Genomic DNA, 21,441 nt, shown 5'->3' on the forward strand with positions numbered 1-21,441 from the left:
TGCATACTCTCTCCGTTCATTTTTTTCAATTAATGTTATGTCATAAAACTATTATTATAAAATTAAATAAATAAATTTAAACTATTAAAATTTGACTTGTACACATAGTTGATTGTTGCATATAGAAAAAATAGGAAAAAATTAATTTATGAAATATTACAATAATGTTTTTATAAAATAGTAAATCTAAACCATTCATTTTATTATTTATAAAAGAAGAAATGAGATTTGAGAAGAAAATGAGAGCATTTGGATTCCAATTTTTATTTGGTAAAAAATAATCTAGAACACATGTAACTCAAATGGCTAGTTTTAACAGATACCATTCCAACATTGATATGAGCACTTCAAAGTCTCACATTTTTGGATTTGTCTAGTAACAACAATACAAAAAAATGGCTTATTATCGATGGAATTAGCGATGGAAAATTATTCCGTCACTAACTTTTGATGAACTACTGATGAAAATTCCGTCGCTAAATTAGTGAAAGAATTTATGTCCATCACCAAATTCAGTAGCTAATCTGTCAAAAAATTTGTTAGTAAATATTCAGCGACAGAATTAGTGATAGAATTTATCCATTGCAAAAACCTTATAGGTGTCTTACCTTCCACCGTTGTCAACCTTATTTAGAATTGCTAGATTTGAGTAGAAACAAAATAGTTGAAGTCATTCTTTTAACTTTAGGGTTTTATGACAAATCTCCACAACTTGTCTGGTTTCTTGTCGAAAATTTTTTTGTTTTTAAAAACAAAAAAACAAAAAAACTTGTTTAGCAATATGTTTTAGTTTATTGTTTTAAAAAACAAAAAAACAATAATATGTTTTTAAAAACTGAAAAACCAAAACAACTTTTACATGTTTTCTTGTTTTTGTTTTTGTGTTTTTTATTTTTTGTTTTGAAAAATTAGAGAAATCTTCTTCTCTTCTTTTCTACTACCTACTACTTGTCACTAACGATGATAACTACCACTTGTCAAAGTATAATTTTTTATATTTTTTTCAAATGTGATTTTTTTTAAATTATTTTCCAAACAAAGTCTTTTGTTTTTTGTTTCCAAAACTTGTTCTTAAAAAAAATTTTATAAAATTATTTTGAGAATAAGAAAATAAAAAACAAAAATAAACAGCCCTTAATATTTATACTTAAATTTATTTAATGCAAGTGATGCCCCTTCTTTAATTTTTGCTTTGAGAGATTTACAACACTGATAATTCTCAAAATCAATTAAGTGGTAGCATGCCAGAAAAATATGGAATAGACTTGTAATAGTTGTACTTAATTACTTTCCACCTATGCAGACCTTATTTGTTTGGAATTGTTCAATATGAATATAGCCATTCCTTTAGCATTGTGTCTTATGACAAATATCAAAGGCTTATATTTGTGCACAAATTTATTCACTACATTATAAAAACTAGTACTATATTTGAATTTTAGTGGAATGGTGACAGGTATCATTTCAACTCAAATAGGAGCTCTTCAAAATCTCATTTCTCTAGATTTATCTTGTAATAGCCTTGTGGGTGTGCTACCTTCCACCGTTGCCAAACTTATCTAGAATTGCTAGATTTGGGTAGAAACAAAATAGCCAAAGTCATTTTCTAAACTTTGGATTTTATGGCAAATTTCCATGACTTATATATATACTTAAATTTATTCACTGCAGGTGATATCCCTTCTTCAATCTTCAATTTGAGAGTTTTACAACACTTTGTTGTTTCCAAAATCAATTAAATGGTAGCATGCCAGAAAAATTAGAAAATTTCAATTACCGCTCTCATACAGACATCTCCCATAATAATCTAAGTGGAAACATGTAATACATTTTGAATGATTACTTTCGTTTTGATGGTAACTTTAGTCACAACAAATTCACTAGAATATTACCATCTATTATATGCAATGCTCCATCATGGTGTAGCATTGATTTAAGCTACAATAGTATCTCTGGTAGCAAATCTAGAGAACTTGGTGGGCTACAGTACATCAACTTGTCATACAATCTTCTTAGTGGCTATGTTCCAGGTGAAGTTCATAGCTCTTTTCATCATGACATTTTAAATGGCAAAAAAGAATTACTTGGTCCAGAGAAGATACATAAAGGCTCAAAGTCTTTCCTGAGAATCATTATTCCTTTGGCAATTTTTCTTGTCATCACATTTGTTGTGGGTTTCATCTTATTTAAGTCATTTAAAAAGAACAAGAAATCCATAAGTGAGACAAGAGAAGCAAAAAATGGGCATTTGTTTTCCATATGGAATTATGATGGAAAAATTACATATGAAGACATTATTAACGCAACAGAGGACTTTGACGTCAAATATTGTATTCGAACCGATGCCTATGGAAGTGTTTATAGAGCACAACTTCCAAGTGGCAAAATTGTAGTATTGAAAAAACTTCATAGAAGAGAATACGGAAACGCATCTTTTGCCAGGAGTTTTCACAATGAAGTGAAAATGTTGAGTGAAATTTGCTATCGCAATATTATAAAGCTTTAAGGTTTTTGTTTGCATAATCAATGCATGTTTCTCATCTATGAATACATGGAAAGCAGAAGCCTTTTTTATGTGTTGAATAATGATGACGAAGCTAAAGAGTTGAATTAGAGTAAGAGAGCGAATGCCATCAAAGGAATAACAAATGCTTTGACGTATATGCATCATGATTTTGCTCCTCCAATTATCCACCAAGACATAACAAGCAATAATATATTGTTGAACTCAAACATGAAGGCTTTTCTATCTCACTTTGGCACAACTAGAATCATTGATCCAGATACATCTAATCAAGCTCTTTTAGTTGGTACTTATGGTTATATTGCTTCAAGTGAGCTTTTCTGATTCTCTACTACTACTCCTTCTGTGTTGTATTTTATTTTTATAGTATATTACTTATATTGGGATTAATACATAATTTATTTAATTTTTGGTCTATTGCAGAGCTTGCATACTCCTTAGTTGTTACTGAAAAATGCGATGTTTGTAGTTTTAGGGTGGTGACATTAGAAACAATTATGGAAAGACATCTTGGAGATTTGATATTATCTTTGTAAAAAGTATGTACAGGAAGCATTTTGCTAAAGGATAATTTAGACTCATGTCTCCCTTTGCCATCACGGAAAGATGCAGAAGACGTGACTTTTCTGGTCACAATAGCATTAGCATGCTTGAACCCATCTCTTAAATCCCGACCATCAATGCAACAAGTGTTTCAAAGGCTTTATCTACAAACCTTCCATTAGTCTTTCCTTTCAACAATATCTCAATCCAACATTTAGCGAATGAAGATATGCCAATAATGCAGTAAAAAGCTTGGACATTTGGCTTATTGTTTCCTTTGTACATGAGATGAAACCTTTAAAGACTGGCTTCAAAGTCTAGATTTGAAGTTTGCCATATCTTTAATTTCTTGCAGCTGATATTTGTCTTATTCTGTTTAAATAATAAGGTATGAAAATTGAATTACAAGAAATGTATACACAAAAGCAACCTCACCAAACCTACTTCTACACAGAATGTTTTTGTTACTAAACTTGTCTATTGCAAATTGAAACCTTTCAAGCTGACCAAAGTGAGTTTCAAGAGCCTCCTCAGATCAGCTTCCAGTATAAGGGGAAAATGTTAGTAAATCATATATGGCTGTCATATAAATCATCAATCAATATATATAACATCTTTTCCATAATTCAACTTATTAACAAGAACATCAAAGAAAAAAAAATCTTCTCTCCTCTTCCATTAATAAATATTTAGAGCAATAACAGCTCCAGTAGCACTACTTCCTATAAACTATACTGTCAAGTAGAATAGAGTGATTGGCAGAATTTTGATATGTTCCTGCTCATTAATGGCTATGAGCTTACACTTCATCATTATATATATATATATATATATATATATATCTATAGATAACTTAATTTCTACATTTGCATAAGGTCATTGAAATTTAGTAGAAATACTCACAGGATTTGCAACAAATTTGAAACCCCTCAGAGTACGCATTTAGAAGCGTTATGGTTTAAGCAATTTATGAAACAAGCCCGTAGATTGAAAATTGCACTAGGTTCTTGAGTTACTGTTCACGGATTAAATTTCAGATTTTTGGTCTAATTTTGAAAAATCATAACTAAATCTAGAAAAATCAAAATGGAATGTTTCCAATTTTCACATAAATCTCTTTCAATTCTCTACAAGGGAAAAATAACAATTTGGACTTAAACCTTGCCAATTCATACAGTTTATTTATCAAATATTACTGTTTATTTGGTCAAAACAGTATTTTTCAGAAATCTTGCCTCAACTTTGAACAGCCATAACTCTTAGCATACACATCCATTTCATGTGATCTGCCACTTGTTTTAAAGCTTAGGATGTGCTCTAAATACTCACCAAATTTCATGGCAAAATTCGTTCATTTTCTTTGTCTCATCATTGGCACAAATTCATGGCTCATTTAGGGACTCTCTAACTCCCTAACTTAATTCAACATTTTCAAATAAATTCATTCCTTATGATTTGCCATGCTATTTTTGCACATAACATTACCATTCATCTTCTCACTTCATATTACATGCCATAAGCATTTATAAATATCATACAGGATACATAGCATAATGGAACATCAATTAACATTATGGGTTACATAACATGACATGTTATGATAATATGGTAACTCTTCCTTCCTTCCATCAAGTTTGCCTCCTTACTTCTTGAATTCTTCTTTATGCTCTTTATACCTATTAGGGGTTGTTAAGGGAGGGTGAGATTCGGGAGAACCTCAGTAGCAAAAACTACCCATAAGCATGCAAGACATAATGCACATGCATGACATGTTATAACATTAACACATGAATGCCATGGAAAGTAAGCTAAAGCATTTCATGCTTTCATAACATATTGCCAAGGAAAAACATAACATAAACCTGCAAACATAACTTTACAAACACTTCATCATATCTTAGTCACATCATGGCAACACAACCACATCATGCAAGCATACATATCAAGCACACATTATAGGTAAGTTTACTACCTTGCAACATGGCTTTCCCCTTGCTTTTCTTTTAGCTCCCTTATTCTTTCAATCACATGAGCCTTCAGTTAGTGTCCCCAAACATCCTCTTGGATGTCTCAAGGTCCTAAACCAACACAAAACATTCATTAGAACCAGGACACTAACCTATTCTTACTTGGTTCTTTTTCGAACATACTTTAAACTTAACGTTTGAGTTTCAATTCCAATCTTTATAAAATCATTTTCACATGCTATTCCCACATAATTTACATGTAGAATCTATTTCCAAGTTCAAAACAATCAAAATCCAACTCCTTCCCCCTTAAACAGATTTGGCCGACCACTATGGGTTAGGAATCCAAAATTTTCATTTTCAATTCTAATGCTTCCAAACATGTTTTCTCCATATATCCCTACACAAAATCATCATTTAAACTCATTGGAAGCATCAAAATCATCAAAATCTAATCCTAACACCCAGAATCAGTCAGAACTGAAATATTACACAAGTTAAGAGGAAGTTGGATTTCTTGCAAAAACAATGCAAAACCACTTGATTCTTGTTGTTTTCAAACCCTTAAACAATTCCCTAACATCAATATCATCATATCCTAACCCAATCAAATTCGTGCAGCACCTTTTCCTAGGTTTTCAACCATTTAAAACTCAACCAAACCAACATCCAATCTCAAAAATAGCAAGGGGGTTAAACACTACATCAAAATCCATAAACATACCTTGCTTTGAACCTTGGATTGGCTTGGGATTACATGATCTTCCTCTCCTCCTTCTTTTCCCTTGCTGTTCGGTCTCTCCCTCTTGTCTCTACATTTGGCCGAACCTTGCAAGTGAATGGGAGGGTGGTTATTTATAACCATCTTGCACAAATCTTGGCCATTGATTTCAATTTTGGGTGGCTTAATCTTGGCCCTTGATTTCTTTTCTTTCTTGCCAAGAAATTTGCCACATGTGCTGCCCTTCCTCTCTCCTCTTAGTCAGCATTTTTCTGTCCAAAATATCTTCAAAATTTCGGACCAAGTGGAAGGAAAACAATCAGCCACATATGCAAGCTTATTTTACAAGCTTACTTGAGATATTTTGCAAAGTCATGATTAAACCTTATCCAACCAACTTGACCATGTACATGGGCTGAGGAAGCACGAAATTCTCTGATTCTTTGGGCTAAATAAGGGCCCCAAATCTGGTTAGAAAGCAATGGGATTAATCTAGTTCAATCCCAACCACAATCCTTTACCCGATTTTCTCCTTTTAGGCCTTTATTAGGAAAAATAGCTCAGGGCCTCCAAAAATTCATTTCTTTTCATGAAAAATTCACATTTAATATAAAAGTATGATCTGAAAATTTTGGAGGTTTTTCATAACCTATAACTATTTATTTCACATTTTTTTCGAAATTGGGCTTTTATCGATAGAATTTCGGAATTAAATTCCCCATAAATTATTTACTTCATTTCCAATGCTTGGAAAAAATTTTATAAATTCAAATATATTCCAAAGGAATTTATTCCTATTTTTTCTTGAATTATTGAGGCCCTCATATAATTAAAATAATTATATTTCCTCAATTTTTACTATTTTTTTCAAAAATAATTATTTCCGGGAAAATTTCACCATAATTTATTTTGGACCATTTTCACTCTCAAAACATCATATGGGCCTGAAAAACATATTATTTGGCCTCTTTCCATCTTTGGGGAATTTTTGAGAATTTTGGGCATAATTTCTATTTTTATCGTTACTGGCCTGAAACTTTGCAAAATTATGATTTTACCCCTAGGTTGGCTTAGCCTCATAACTCATCTCATTGGAGCCTCCAATATAACTGTTGGTCTACATTCATTTCTATTTCTCATTCTTGGGCCTTGAGAATCTATTAGAGTCTTTAACTTTCTCTTTTCTTAGTGTCAAAAAACTTTTACTTTGCGATTTAATCCCTAGGAATCCCCCTGTCCCTCTAGCCTTCAGGGAACCTCTAGGACTTCTACCAAAAAGAGTTTTAGTAGCCTGCCCTTTTTAGGCTAGTTTTGGTACTTCTAGGCTAAAAATTCGAGATGTGACAGAATTAAAAGTAGTTAAGGTCGTGAAATGACTCTTATCAAGCTGTTATTGTGGAGACGCCAATTTCAGAGAGCGTGGAGGATTAGTTTGCGAATAATAGCATGCTAATGTACAGAGATATGAAAGTAATGGGCAAACACTTTAATAAACTATAGAATGTGTTACTCCAATTCAGGTAACATATGACTTGTTCCTGGGAAAGTAAATTTACTAAAGCAAGAAAATCCACTATTGAATTGAAAGTTCTTATCATAAATATTCCCCAAATTTTAAATTTAGTTACGATATGCAACATTAATAACTTATATTGTTTCTTTATACAAAAGCAACTAATGAAATTTTGGGATGCAATAGAAAGCGGTTAGAAGACAATCAATTTATTCATTGCAGAGGAGAACAGATAATAGAACTTGCAACCCAACCATTAATTTATCTTAAAATTAATGTTCATTTGATTGCAAGCTCACTCATTCATACTTCCTAGAATATATCAGACAACGAAACAAAAATCCCCCTTTACAATTTACTGTGATAAGATAAATTCATATTGTTGAAAAAGATCAAGAAGACTACATGTGTTTTTCCTTCCTCTTGTTGCTCACCCTCAACTAGGCATGCTGGAAGCCTTAATAGCTATTTGAATAATAACGATCCGATGTTAAGAAGAAAAAGCAAAATGTCGTATAGTACTTTTGGAAGCTTGCTCAATGTTTATGAGATGCTACCAGATATGTGATTTATGTGCACATCCAAGCTCACAAATTTTTCAAATATCCAAATTCAGCAGGGATTTTTCCAATTATATTGTCACTAAAAAATTCCTTGACATAGAAAATAACAAAAATTTGGATTTGAGCAAAAAGAAAAGTCCCAACAAGTAGCACAGAATATGAGCCCAAATTTGGTAAGGTCCTGTTGATTATAATGGTTGATAAAGTGAAGTTCCTTGTGTCTTACTCCATCCAAGAACCACCCCTCTGATCTTAAGATATTGTCTAATCTCCAATATATGAGGGTGAATTCTAAAGGTCTATCTTTATTTTATAAAGTTTCTTTCCTGTGTAAATAGTAATAATCAAAATATGTGCATCTCTTTTCAACCAAACTATCGGGATGAAGGATGCTTAACTTATTCCCTCAACTAATCACCTTCCAGTACAGACCCAAGTCATTCAAATGGTAAGTAACATTGGGAAAATGGGTCAGCCCAGCCCTACAGGACGGGCCTACGGGTTAGCCTGTTTAAGCCCAGGTCCCAAAAGTGACCAATTTTTTCAAGCCTGACCCGTGAGATAACAAGCTCGGGCTGGCTCATAAGCTTTTGACCTGTTTAACTAAAATGTATTTTTTAATTTTTTTAATATATTTTATCAAAATAATAAAAATGAAATGACAAAATTACTAATAAAGGGTATAAATATCAATAAAATTAAAGTCACAAATATAAACATTATCATGTCTAAACATCTATCACAATGTAATAGAGTCTATTGAATAAATAAACTAAATGGAAGACAAATGTAAACAACTAAATAAGCACTAAGTTCAGTAAATAATTACAATATGGATGACCTGGTTTAATTATAAATAATTAAGTAAAAAGTTTAACTACAAACATAGTATACATAAAGAATAATCATTCATCCTACCGGCAAAAAAGAAAAGAGTCCATCATTCCTTGTTCTAAATTCATTTCTAACTATAAAAATAATATAGATCTTTACTTTAATTCAAAAAATTTTTTAATTAATTCTATTTCAAGCATAAAAAATATGAGAGAATGACAAATAAAAACTGTAAAAATTACACATACTATATTTTAACAGGTTTTGACAGCTTATAAATAGCAACACATCTTGTGAATATACCTAGTTTTAAATTTTGTAATTTTCACCTTTTTTTTTGTTATTTTTCCAACAACTATAGTCATTCTTTTTTTCTTTTTCTTTTTTTTTTGGTGAATGCTATCTATGAGAGCTGTTGGAATGAGTAAAACTAATAGTGCATTATGCATAAAATGTTAGGGTTTTCTTTTTTAAGTTAAAAAAATAGAAATTTAAAAAAAAGGTTGGCGGGCTTAAAAGGGATGGCCTGCGGCCCTACAAGTCTTGTCAGTTTATTTTTAGGCCTTAGAGGGCTAGCCTTTTTAAGCCCAACTTTCCTTTCATAACTCCAAAATACAAGCTCATCCCTCGACTTAAACGAGCTTAAACGGGCCGTCCTGACAGGCTCGACCCATTTTCTCAACTTTAATGGTAAGGTTGCACTTATTATTATTTTTAATGACTGCACACTCAAAGCTAAAATTTCATGATCTTTTTCTGTGGCAACTGTAAATCATACATAAAGAACCAAGTAACATGGGATGGCGTTTATTCAGAACATAAAGCTAAAAATTAAAAGAAAAAGAGACTAAAAAAAAATAGGGAGAGCTAATCTAGGAGCCAAGTTATTGGGCTTTTGATGGCACAAATACCCTCCCACCACTTTTATCAGAATGGCTTGTGCTAGGAATCAATTTTATGACCAATATTATGATAACTGTTGCGGTGAGATTTACATTATAAAAATTTATTTTTAACGATTGATTTAAATTTGTTAACTAATGGTTTTTAAGTAAGAAAATAATTCTTAAAACTGACAGAAGATAATTTTTATTTTAGACTTTACACACATTAAAATATTAAATTACCAAAAAATGTTAGATTAAATATGAACTGTTTAATTTTTAATTTGATCATTTCAGATTTGGAAACTGAACCCTCCTAACATGGGATCATTTGCATTTGCCTAACACCTCCTCTAGTTGTATTTATAAGTTTCAAATTTAGGCAGGAGTGTGATTCATTTTATAAGCTTCAATTTAAGTTTTGCCTTAATATTTGAATTTTTTTAATGTTACCCTTAATTGTTTTTTTATTTCATATTTTCCCACATATTCTCTTTCATTTTTTTCTCATTTATTATAAGAGCATATTTAAAAACAAAACTATATTTTTAATTAATTTATTATTTTTAAATAATTTTAACTAATTATTTATTGTCCGTAAATTAGTTATTTAAAAGGGAAAATTTCGATTAAGGACCACAAATAGGAATTAATTTCAAACAATTCTAAAAAATTTTGAAATATCACTGTAGGACCAAAAGACCAAATTGAAATTAAAATTAAGAGTAAGATTACAATAATACCTCTCATTTTTATTTTTTTAAAAATAAATATTAATGGTCGCTGGAGTTTCAACCACCGGTGCTCAGGTGGCTATCACTGGAGGTTGGAACTCCGGTGGCCGCTACTGTAGACCGGTGGCCTAAAGTTTTTTTTTTTTTAAAATAAGGTGACTAAAGGAAGATTTGAATCCATGACTTCTTGGCACACCAAAAGTGATTTGACCACCAAACCAAGTAAACCATTTAGTCATTTGATGCAAATAAAAATATATATAGCAAAACAAACGCAAGTATCTAAGTGTAAGTGAACAAGTGAAATTCGACAATTTACAAGTGAAATTCAGTAATTTATAACAAAAATTTAATAATTTACAAATAAGATAATGGGATTCACAACCCCAAATGCAAGTGTTTAGGTGTAAGTAAACAAGTGAAATTCGACAATTTACAATAAAAATTTGACAATTTACAAATAATGTAATGAAATTCACAACCTCAAATGGAAGTGTTTAAGTGTGAATTCACTTGCTCATTTACACTTAAACACTTGCATTTGGGGTTGTGGATTCCATTATGTTATTTATAAATTGCCAAATTTTTGTTGTAAATTGTCAAATTTCACTTGTTCACTTATACTTGGACACTTGCGTTTGTTTTGTTATATATATTTTTATTTGCATCACATAACTAAATGGTTAGCTTGGCTTGGTGGTCAGATCACTTTTAATGTGCCAAGGGGTCATGGATTCAAATCTTCTTTTGGCCACCTTATTTTTTTAAAAAAAAAAAATTCAGGCCACTGGAGCTACAGTAGCGACCACTGGAGTTCCAACCTCCGGCGACAGCCACCTAAGCGCCGGTGGTCGGACCTCTAACCTTTGGTGGTCTAAACTCCGACGACCATTAATATTTGTTTTTAAAAAAATAAAAATGAGGGGTATTATTGTAATTTTACTTCTAATTTTAATTTCAGTTTGGTCCTTTGATCCTACAATGATATTTCAGAATTTTCTGGGAGTTATTTGAAATTAATTCCTATCTGTGGTCCTTAATCAAAATTTTTCCTATTTAAAACTTATAACAAGGAGCAAAGTGAGTAATTCTCTAGTATGTATTTTGGTTTTGCCATGGATTCTCTAACATGTACTCCTCTAGGCCTATTTATAAGGTAAAGAGATAAGGTTTTTTTTTAATTCTATTTATAAGTCACCTTATTAAATTTTTAATATGAATATATTATTTTGTCCTTCTTTTATTATAGTATAGATATTTTAAAAAGGTGTATATACTAAATAGTGGTACACTTGAAAAATTGTTATATTTTTTAAAAGAGTTAATGTAGTTTAAGGTTTTTCTTAGTCTATATAAAATATGTTAGAAATGCCGCATAAATAGAATAAGAGGAATATTACTCTCATCGATATTTGTTTCATATGGCTTTATTAACAAGTGTGTGTAAACTGAAAAACCTAGTTAAAATTAATTAAAGTTTTTAAAATTTCAAAATCTGCTGAGATGATTTTGTCCAAAAAATAAAAATAAAACTAAAAATAAAAACATAATTGAAGTCGGCAATACCCACTGCATGCGTTATGATTATTATGTCTACATGAAATATATTGAAAGTTTCTTATAAATGAAATAAGAGGAACATTACTCTTAATGTTGTTTTCATTTGGCTTTATTAACAAGGAAGGAAAGGAAGTCGGCAATGGCCATCACTAGGGGTGGAAACAGGCCTGGCTCCACTCTTAACAGGCTCAGCCTGTGTTGAGGTTTATTGGCCTGAACTTGACATGTGGCTTGTGACAGACTTTTTGTTTAGCCTAAGCCTAACCTATAACCATGCCTGGCCTGGCCTGAGCGTGTTAAGAAGCCTGTATTTTTAACAAATTTTAAATATACATAAATCAATCCAAGATTACAATAGCTCAATACAAATTATCTAAAATTCAAAAATAAAATATGAAATAATCAAATCAATACAATTTTTTCTTGTTTCAATTACAATAAATCTTCAAATTGCAAAGTATCAAATCATCAACACAATCTCTTCTTCTTGTTTGAAGACCTTCAACAAAAGAAATCAAATGTATATTAGACTTTCTTTCTTAAAATTGATCCAAAACTCTAACAGTTGCATAACAATAAAAAGAATCAAACTGTACAAATTGAGTGAAATTAATCACAAAACCAAACCTGTTTGTCAAATAAAATGACTTCTGATAATCAAAACCATATATCACGCACCTGCCTATTCATATGCGTGCCCATATAATCATCACAAGAAAACAATAATTCACGAAACAAACACTAATAATAAAATAACTAACTCTTTTGTCTTTGGACCAGGAACTTTTAATTTTATTCCTCAGGGTCTTCAATCTTTTTCATCCCCTGCAAGCACAGCTCTTCTGTAATTTTCAGGTTATTAAATATACATTTATTGATATTTCTCTAAAGTAATGATTAAAAAAAGGGGGAAAGGTGGTCATATATATAGGCTCACGACTCTATATATATATATATGAATTATTGCTTCAAAATACCTGCACGGAGATCAAAGACAGAGCAGCAAGTCGAGGGGCGAAGGATGCAACCGCAAAGTGCGAAGTGAATGAAGGGAGAAGTGCAACTTGACTATGATGGGTGAAGGCTGCGATTGAATGAAGGTCGAAGGTCGAAGGCTTTGCCTCTGCGAGACTGCTACTGCTGAACTGTTGAGCGATTGAAGCAAAGAAGAAGAAGCGAACACGAAGATGGAATGAGAAGTGTTTAGCGCCGCCTAGGTTAAAATTGAGGGGCTCACATGAGTTATATCAGATTTATCATTATAATTTTAAAAAAATAATAACAGGTTCAGGCCACCTAATAGGCCTAATAGGCCTGACTTAATAATTAGGCTTATTAGAAAGCCTAGGCCTGATTTAATAAGATAAACAGGTTTTTAAAGAAGCCTAAGCCTGTTCCTATATTAGAAATAGGCTAAGTCACAGATCTTGACAGGCTACCTGACCTATTTTCACCTCTAACCATGGCACACGTCATGATTATTATGTCAGCTGTGCATGCTCCAGTGACTTTGACATTGACGATGACTCATTAAATACGCCTTTAATAAAATGTAGAAAAAGGTGAGTAAATTTTTCTGACAGGGGAGCGCAGCTTGGTAAAAAAAAAAAAGAAGAGCGCAGCTATGGGGAAAGACTTTATGGTACATTGACCTGGTGATTGAGAATGATCATTGAATTCCAATAGGACGGGCTCCTCCAACAACGCGTTTTATTTATCATTTTTTCCCGTCTTTATTTTTGCATAGCACTCGTAGTTAATTTATCACTTAACACATGTCTTTAGAATCGTTTAAGAAGCTGGGCGGAATCAGCATATTGTCAAGTTACATTAGACCAGAGACGGGCCACAAGCCAAATGAGGAATAATCTTTTAATAAGTGCAGTTTTTGAAATTTGAATTTGTATTTTTTAGATGAGTGAGACTACTACCACTTCAATTAACAGCCTGTTAGTAAAGTCATACAATGTATAAATTTGTCTCGTAAGCTTTCACTTATAAACACTAGGCACCAGGAAGTTTCTTTTGTTTTTTTTTTAAATATAAATTTGCCTTGAAAGCGTAAAATCATAGCAATTTTTTTCCTACGGTTAAAAAACTAACGTTGCTTGGTTAAATAGTAATATTAATAGTTAATACTTTTAACAGTAGGAGACAAATTTGCTACAATTTTAAATTTTCAAGACAAATTTACAATAAAAAAAGCTTTCAGACGTTCAGCACTCGAGTTAAAAATTTCAAGATAAATTTGCACATTAACTCTTTAAAAATTTATATTTCTTCTGAATAATTAATTCGTAAAATTTTATCAAAAAATAGTTATTTATAAAAGAATATCTGTTGCTTTTTATAAAGTAATTATTTTAAGCATTTGTCTTGAAAAGGACTTTTAAGATTTTACATTTAAAATCAAAACAAACTTTTTCATTAGCTCTTATATTTAAAATTAGATGAGTATTATTTTTAATAAAAATTAAATTATCTTTCTATATAAAGACTGAACCTCTTCACTATCATGTGTACCACTCAAACAATAAGCACTGTGATATTAATATTACGCCATGCCGCTCCTTTCTTCCCCATTATTGCCACTACCATTATAGCTGAGAAGAAACAGAAACATGCTCTGCGTTAGGGCAACTGGTGGAATGTCTCCAACCTTTCTGGCATTATATGGAATCTGTACGTAGAAGCATCAAATAAAAACTCAATAATAATTCAATAAACTTGCATTGTACAAAACTGATTAAGAAAAACGTCATACTGAAATGGCATGGAGATTGCCAAATTGTGATGCATTTGGCACTTTAGGCACCTATACATATATATGTGTGCGCGCGCGCGCGCGCACGTGTGTAATCTGATTATGAAGGATTTAGGAGGAGGAGGTGGCGCCACCAATAACAACAACAAAAAATTTTTTCAATAGCATTTAATTTTTTCTAGCAAAACTGGTTAAGAACCAAAACTGCATTAAGAATAAGAAAATACAGGAAAGAAAAAAAAAAAGGCACAACAGGAGGATGCGAAGAGTAGACTAATGCCCTGTTTGGTTAAGTGCTTATAAGGAAATTTATATAAGGTGAAACGAAACAAACTCTCCTTATAACTTATCTTGTATTTTATAAATTTTAATTTAAAAACTGTTTTTTAATGATCACCATTCCAAACAAACAGTAAAAGATTAATCTAATTTGGTGGCTGAGTTATTAGGCTTTTAATGGCCCATTCTTTTTATAAGACTTTATTAACAGCATGGTATAAAAAGGAAAAAAAAAAAAAAAAATAGAAGGGAAGACTGCTCCTTGTAGTATTAATTAAACTTAGTAAGCTTAATTAAGGTCATTGGAGTTTATCTTTTAGGATTTGGATCCTTGTAGTTTAAACTCATGCTGCTAATAATTAACTGTGCTGATATGGCTTAATAGCGTTAAAAATAATTATGTGGCAAATGGTTTTCAATAAAAAAAATGCCTAAAATTACTTGAAGATTTTAAAATTCTAAAATTATCTAAAATAATTTTAGTCAAAAATAAATAAATAAAAATATCAACCAAATCAAGTCTTCTCATCACACACGTTATGATTATGTCCATTTATCTTGAGGAGGCGTACGCGTACTCCAGCGATTTTGACGTCAACGGTGCCTTATATACAAAAGGGGGTCTTTAAAATCTAGGGAAAAAGTGTAAATTATGTAATTTTTGCTACCAAAATAAAAAGCACCAAAATAGATTTTTTTAATTAAAAAAAAGCAGCAAAATAGATATATATACTCCAACTACTCCATCCTAGATATAAATATAAGATCCTTTTGTAGTGTAAATTACACTAAAAAAAGTTTTATATTTAGGACCAGAGGAATATAAGAGTTAGTTAACTAATTTGAGGAAATTAAAAAAAATAAGTTAATTATTATTGTAATAAATAAATGTTGTTTTCCTAAAATTCTTGCTAATCAAGTGTATTAGCTAGAAATAACATTATTAGAAAGGCTATCTTGAAAAAGTTGTATTAATATGAGAGACAAAGTGGATTATGGTCTTATATTTAAGACCAAAATAAAATCAAATGAGGCCTTCTATCAGGACCGAAGGTAGTACATTGAAAAGCCATGTTAATGAGCTGACTACATTGATTAAATACGTGTTTAGTGAAAATCAATATCATATATGAGGTAATAATGTGAAAAAAGTTTTATATAAACTTGCGTCTACTTTTTAAAAGTGTTTTTAAAGTAAACTAAACACTTCTTCAAAAAAAAAAAAAGAAGCAAACACGTTTATTTCTTTCTTCTACTATTTTTTATTATAGGAAGTAAACGCACTTAGCTTTCCTTATTAGAATAACAAACTTCCTAAATCGGCTTCGATGCTAATTTTGGTTATCATTTTGAATCTTTCATTAACTAATGATGAATACTTGTATTAATTGTCATTCTATAATTTTAATAACAGTAATTACAATTCGTATGTTTTTTCAACTAATTACAATTCCAACTGTATAAAACACTTTTTTCTTGTAAGAAACGGGGCAAAAAACCTTATAAACTTATATTCATCAACAAAACAAAAACATGCACTACTAGAAAAAATACATATAACGACGCAAAACAACGACAGTTAAGGAGAAAAATATCATATTAAAAAAAGCGATGACATTTTTGTAAATAAATCCCGTGACTCTTTTCACTTTTCATGACAGTTATTAAGAAAACCGTCGTGAAAAGTATTTTTAACGGCAGTTATTTATTTGAACCGCCATTAAAAGTATTTTCCACGGCTGTTTTTTTAAAAACCGCCATGGAATGTTTTAAATTATACCGCGATAGGGTTCGACTTTTCATATTTTCACAGTTTCATATCAGTGCGCCGTGGCCCCCCTCTATCCCACCACCACCGAACTACCATTACTGGCCATTTCCTCCTCTTTGTTGTTGTTTAAACTACTCCATTTCACTTGGGGTTGCTTGCCACCGTCTATTGCCATCTTCGCGTCCATCTTCTCGCATTTGAATCGTCTCCACTGAGTGAGTATCCTCTTTTTCATTCTTTTCATTTTTTTCTTGGTTTCTTGGATGTTTTGTCCATAAAAATCTATTGTATTTCAAATGGGTTGATTGGTTTTACATTTTGGATGTCTTGCATTGTTTATTTTGCGTTTTTTATGTGCTTTGATTGTGTTGATTTATGACATTTGGAGTTAGAAAACCTCAGTTCCTTCCTTTATACGGCATTAGAAACATGTTTAAATGTTTAAATTAAAGTTGATTACTTTTGAAGTTTTTGATTTTTTAAATAATTTTTTGATATTTATTTCAAATTTTTGGTTTTTTTTGTAATAAACTTGAGAATTTACTAATAAAGAATCTGTTCAGTGTTTTATGAATTTGTTTTTGGTTATGAACTTTGATTGATGGTAAAGTGTTTGTTTAGAATTTCATGATAAATAGATATCATTTGTGTTTCCATTTTGGATTTAGAAGTTTTAGCTTTAAGAATCTTTATTCATTGAATTGATTTGAGATTAAATGTTACTTTTGTTTTATTTGTTATATTTTTTCAAATTTATCCTATCTTTGTTTATTATATTGTTGGTTTGTTGATTACTTGATTTGTCTATTTTTTAAATAATTTGGGATTTTTTATAGGAAAATTAGAAATAGAGTACCTAAAGGGAATAATATTTAGAATAGGGTAATCAAGGGAATAATATTTTTACAAAAATTGATTTCTTTAAGTATGTGTTTAATTTATTTTTACAAAAAAACTACATTTTATATACAAATCTAATTTTTTTTTCTATGACATTAAATTAGAAACAAGTGTTCCAAAAGAAATTATATTAATTAATTTGAAATTTTTATAAAACTTTATACATGTTGAAATATGTTATGAAGAAAAGTTTTGATTTTTCTATGACATTAAATTAGAAGCAAGTGTTTTGAAAGAAATTACTTAATCTAATTTTACAACTATGTCATTGACTCTGTAGAACAATAGATCGTAATGGATTAAAGCTAAGAGAATTAACAAAGAATAAAGATTGGTTTGAAAGGTTTCTAAGTTCAATCTACATGATGACCACAATGACTCAGACGAAAAAGAAAATATATTTTGCACCTTACGTGGAGGGTAAGTATATATTATATTTGAGATACACAAGTTGTATATATAGGATTATAATTAATATGCATGGTTCATATTTTGTAGTTATCATTGGACCTTAATTATTTTTGTCTCTTTTGATAACAAGTCTATTGGTTCGATTCCCTCCGTGAAAGTCCAGCCAAAGAAATTAGAGATGCCATCGACACGTTAGTTTATGTATATATTATTACGTGTAAAGTTTATAAAAACGTGTTCTAATATCTTTTTTTTTATTGCTGATAGAGTTTTTCATAGTTTTAATGTTGTGGCCAAGGAGTGAAATATGCAATGACTAACATGGATTCTCCCACAAATATGTTGTTTTGAGCTCAATTTATGCTTATAAATCTTTTCAATAATCAAAGTTAATATTTATAATCAAAGTCTGATATTCAATTTACATTTCATTTTGTTAGTATCGTTGTCAACCCCGGAGCGTTGAATATGGATATTATGTTCTTCGCTACATGAATGACATCATTGAGACATGGGTGACTGAAAAATTAAACGAGGTAAATATAGGTTCTATTGCATGTAATTCTTCAATTCTTTTCACATTTTTGATCAGGTTGACTAATGACTATGTTATTTTTTATTTACAGGCATTTCAAAATGCTATGCCATATGACATGGAGGAAATCAACTTAATGAGGAAACTTGTTAGTAACATTACTACAGAATTTTGGAAATGTGAAATAGTTAGGTCATTCTTCACATTTTAGTTCTATTAACCAATTGATTATTTGTTAGATATATAGGTGATTTAATAAGAATTGGATGTTAGTGTTCATATGGTCATCTTGAAATTATTCTGCATATTCTTCTGCTCTGCTAGTTGATTTGGGTTTGTAAACTACAGGGAGGTACTAAAAGAAATAAACGTAGAATTTTTTTTTAAAAAAAAGTTTTTAACGGTGGTTATTCAAATAATCGCCATGAAAAGTAAAATTTCCATATTGATTTTCTATAAAATCGCCATGAAAATTTAACTTTCCATGGCTGTTTAATATAAAACTGTTATGAAAAAGCAATTTTTCACGGCGGTTTACAACCATCTTGATTTTCTCATTTCAACATCGACAGTATCCATATCGCCTCTAAACAGCCGTGGAAAAACTTTAATTAACTGTCATTAGAAGTCTTTTTCTGGCAGTGATTGGTGAAGAAATATCCACTAAGTCCTTCATATAAGTATCCACCACGTCACTAGGGGGTGTATCCAACCTATGCAACTCATTTAATCTTTCCCATCCCAAAATATAAGCTCACTTAGGATATTAATGTTTTTTTTCCAATTTAGTTCTGCTTGAAAATATGTAGTCCCTTGCAAATGTAAAGCATCGATATCTTTAAATTTAACAAGAACAATGCAGGAAAGTATTATTATTATTATTATTATTATGGGTAACTTTCATTTTGCTGCTTTATTTCTCTTTATCCATACGCACGCAATAAGTAATCCGACAGGGGAGTACAGGTGAGGAAGACTTTAATATTGACCTGGGTGGTTGAGAATATAATGATAAATTCATCCCAATAAGGTGGCCCCGCGTATGCACCCCTCGTTTTCCTTGTCTTTATTCTGTGTCATTAGACTAGAGTTGGAAAAAAACAGCCCGGCCTATTAAAGCTTAAAAAGATCGGTCCTATAAGTCGAATTTTAAAAAATACCTCAATTTACTACCTGACTCTTAAGCAGCAGGTTCAGGGTCACCCGCGGGCTTTTAGCCTGTTTTAAAAAAATTATTTTTCATATATTTCATCAAAAAATAAAAATAAACCAATAAAATTACTAGTAAAAGACATAAATATGAATAAAATTAAGACACAAATATAAAAGATCATCATATCTAAATGTCTATCAATATACAAAAAATCTAAAACATCCATTAGACATAACAAGTCAATGACATTAACATCTAAAAGTTCCATTAAAAATTGACAAATGTTATCACTAAAAAAAAAAGTAGACAAAAACTATCATCACTATTATTAATTGTAAGAATATTTGATTGTGCTTCACTCGTAATAGGCTCTTCTTAACTTCTAAAAATATCAATGATTTCTCAGGCTTTAATTGTGCAAATCACTTTACTGCACAATCTCATAGGAAGTCTAAAATATCTTAGCACTTTGGATTGATCCATAGTATGTTTTTAATGAACTAACTATGTCATTTTTTTTTTGCTGTTCAATATGGTCTTCTTTGGTTTTGTCTAACTCACTTGTCTAACTCTATTTAAATATACAGTAAAAATTATGATATAGTCATTATTGAAAAAGCATTACCTTATTTATCAAAATTTTATAACATATATACAAATTGATATGTATATGTTGGTTCAATCATTAAAATATTTGTTTTAATATGGGGAATATATTTTGTTTATTTTAATATATAACTGTTGGTTCAAATAAATACAAATTTGAAATCTGATTTAGGATATGGAGAATATATTTTATTTATTTTAATATCATTAGAAATTGAGGTGTGAGTTGAGAGTCAGTGAAAACTAAAAGTGAAACTTAGGGAGTGTCTAAAATGTTAGGGATTTAGGTTAGGGTCAAGAAAAAAATATAAATTAAGAAAAAAAATATTGTTAGTGGGATTAAATGAGCCGGCCTTTTTATTTTCGAGTCCTATAGGGCTGACCCATTTAAGTCTAAGTTCTTTTTGAAGATTCCAAATTACAAGCTTGGCCTCAAATTAAAAAAATCTTAAACAGGCCGGCTCAACAGACTCAACTTATTTTCTCGGCTCTATATTGGATGACACTTATGTGTAAACAATACTTCTAGGACCATGGTGATTAAGCTTTTGTCTGTATAAAGACTCTATGATGGTTGCAAACAAAATTAAAGCAAGATGGGTGTGATCATATTGGTATTGTTACTATGCTTTGAGATATCCTGTTTCCAGTAGATTAATATGATAGAAGAGGAGAAATGAGCTCTGCTTCAGACCAAATGATGGGATTTTAGTGATAACTTCTCTAACGACCCTTGTCATTGGGAAGGCATATATTGCAATGAATTTGGAAGCGTTATTGAGATGACTTAGTCAATGATCACTTCAAAGGACCCTCGGCTAGCAGATCTAAACCTCATTGCATTTCCCAACCTACAATATTTGGGTCTTCATGAAATGGGTTTGATAGGCACTATTCCAACTTAGATAGCAACTCGCCATAATCTCAGGCATTTGTACTTGTTTCATAATAATCTTACTAGTAAGTTGAATAGCTTATGCTTTCACTCTTACCTTGCAAAACTCAGTCAATTTTAAAATGTCATATTTATGTCCACACAATCTAATACATCTATTGACAAGTACCATTCTAATGTAGATAGGAGCCTTTCAAAATCTTACCATTATTTGTTTCAAAACATTCTTGCTAGTAAATTAATTAACACTTACTCTTACCAAAACTCACTCATGTACTGACAAG

The 21,441-nt window shown here is 30.8% G+C and overlaps 1 pseudogene; it reads left to right on the forward strand.

The window, feature by feature from the left end:
• Positions 1-1,747: 1,747 nt before the first annotated feature.
• On the forward strand, positions 1,748-3,346 carry LOC114756060 (MDIS1-interacting receptor like kinase 2-like; annotated as a pseudogene).
• Positions 3,347-21,441: the final 18,095 nt, after the last annotated feature.

This window comes from Neltuma alba, unplaced genomic scaffold (assembly GCF_004799145.2).
Source record: "Neltuma alba isolate B1F8T4 unplaced genomic scaffold, ASM479914v2 tig00010370_pilon, whole genome shotgun sequence".
NCBI classification, from domain to species: domain Eukaryota; kingdom Viridiplantae; phylum Streptophyta; class Magnoliopsida; order Fabales; family Fabaceae; genus Neltuma; species Neltuma alba.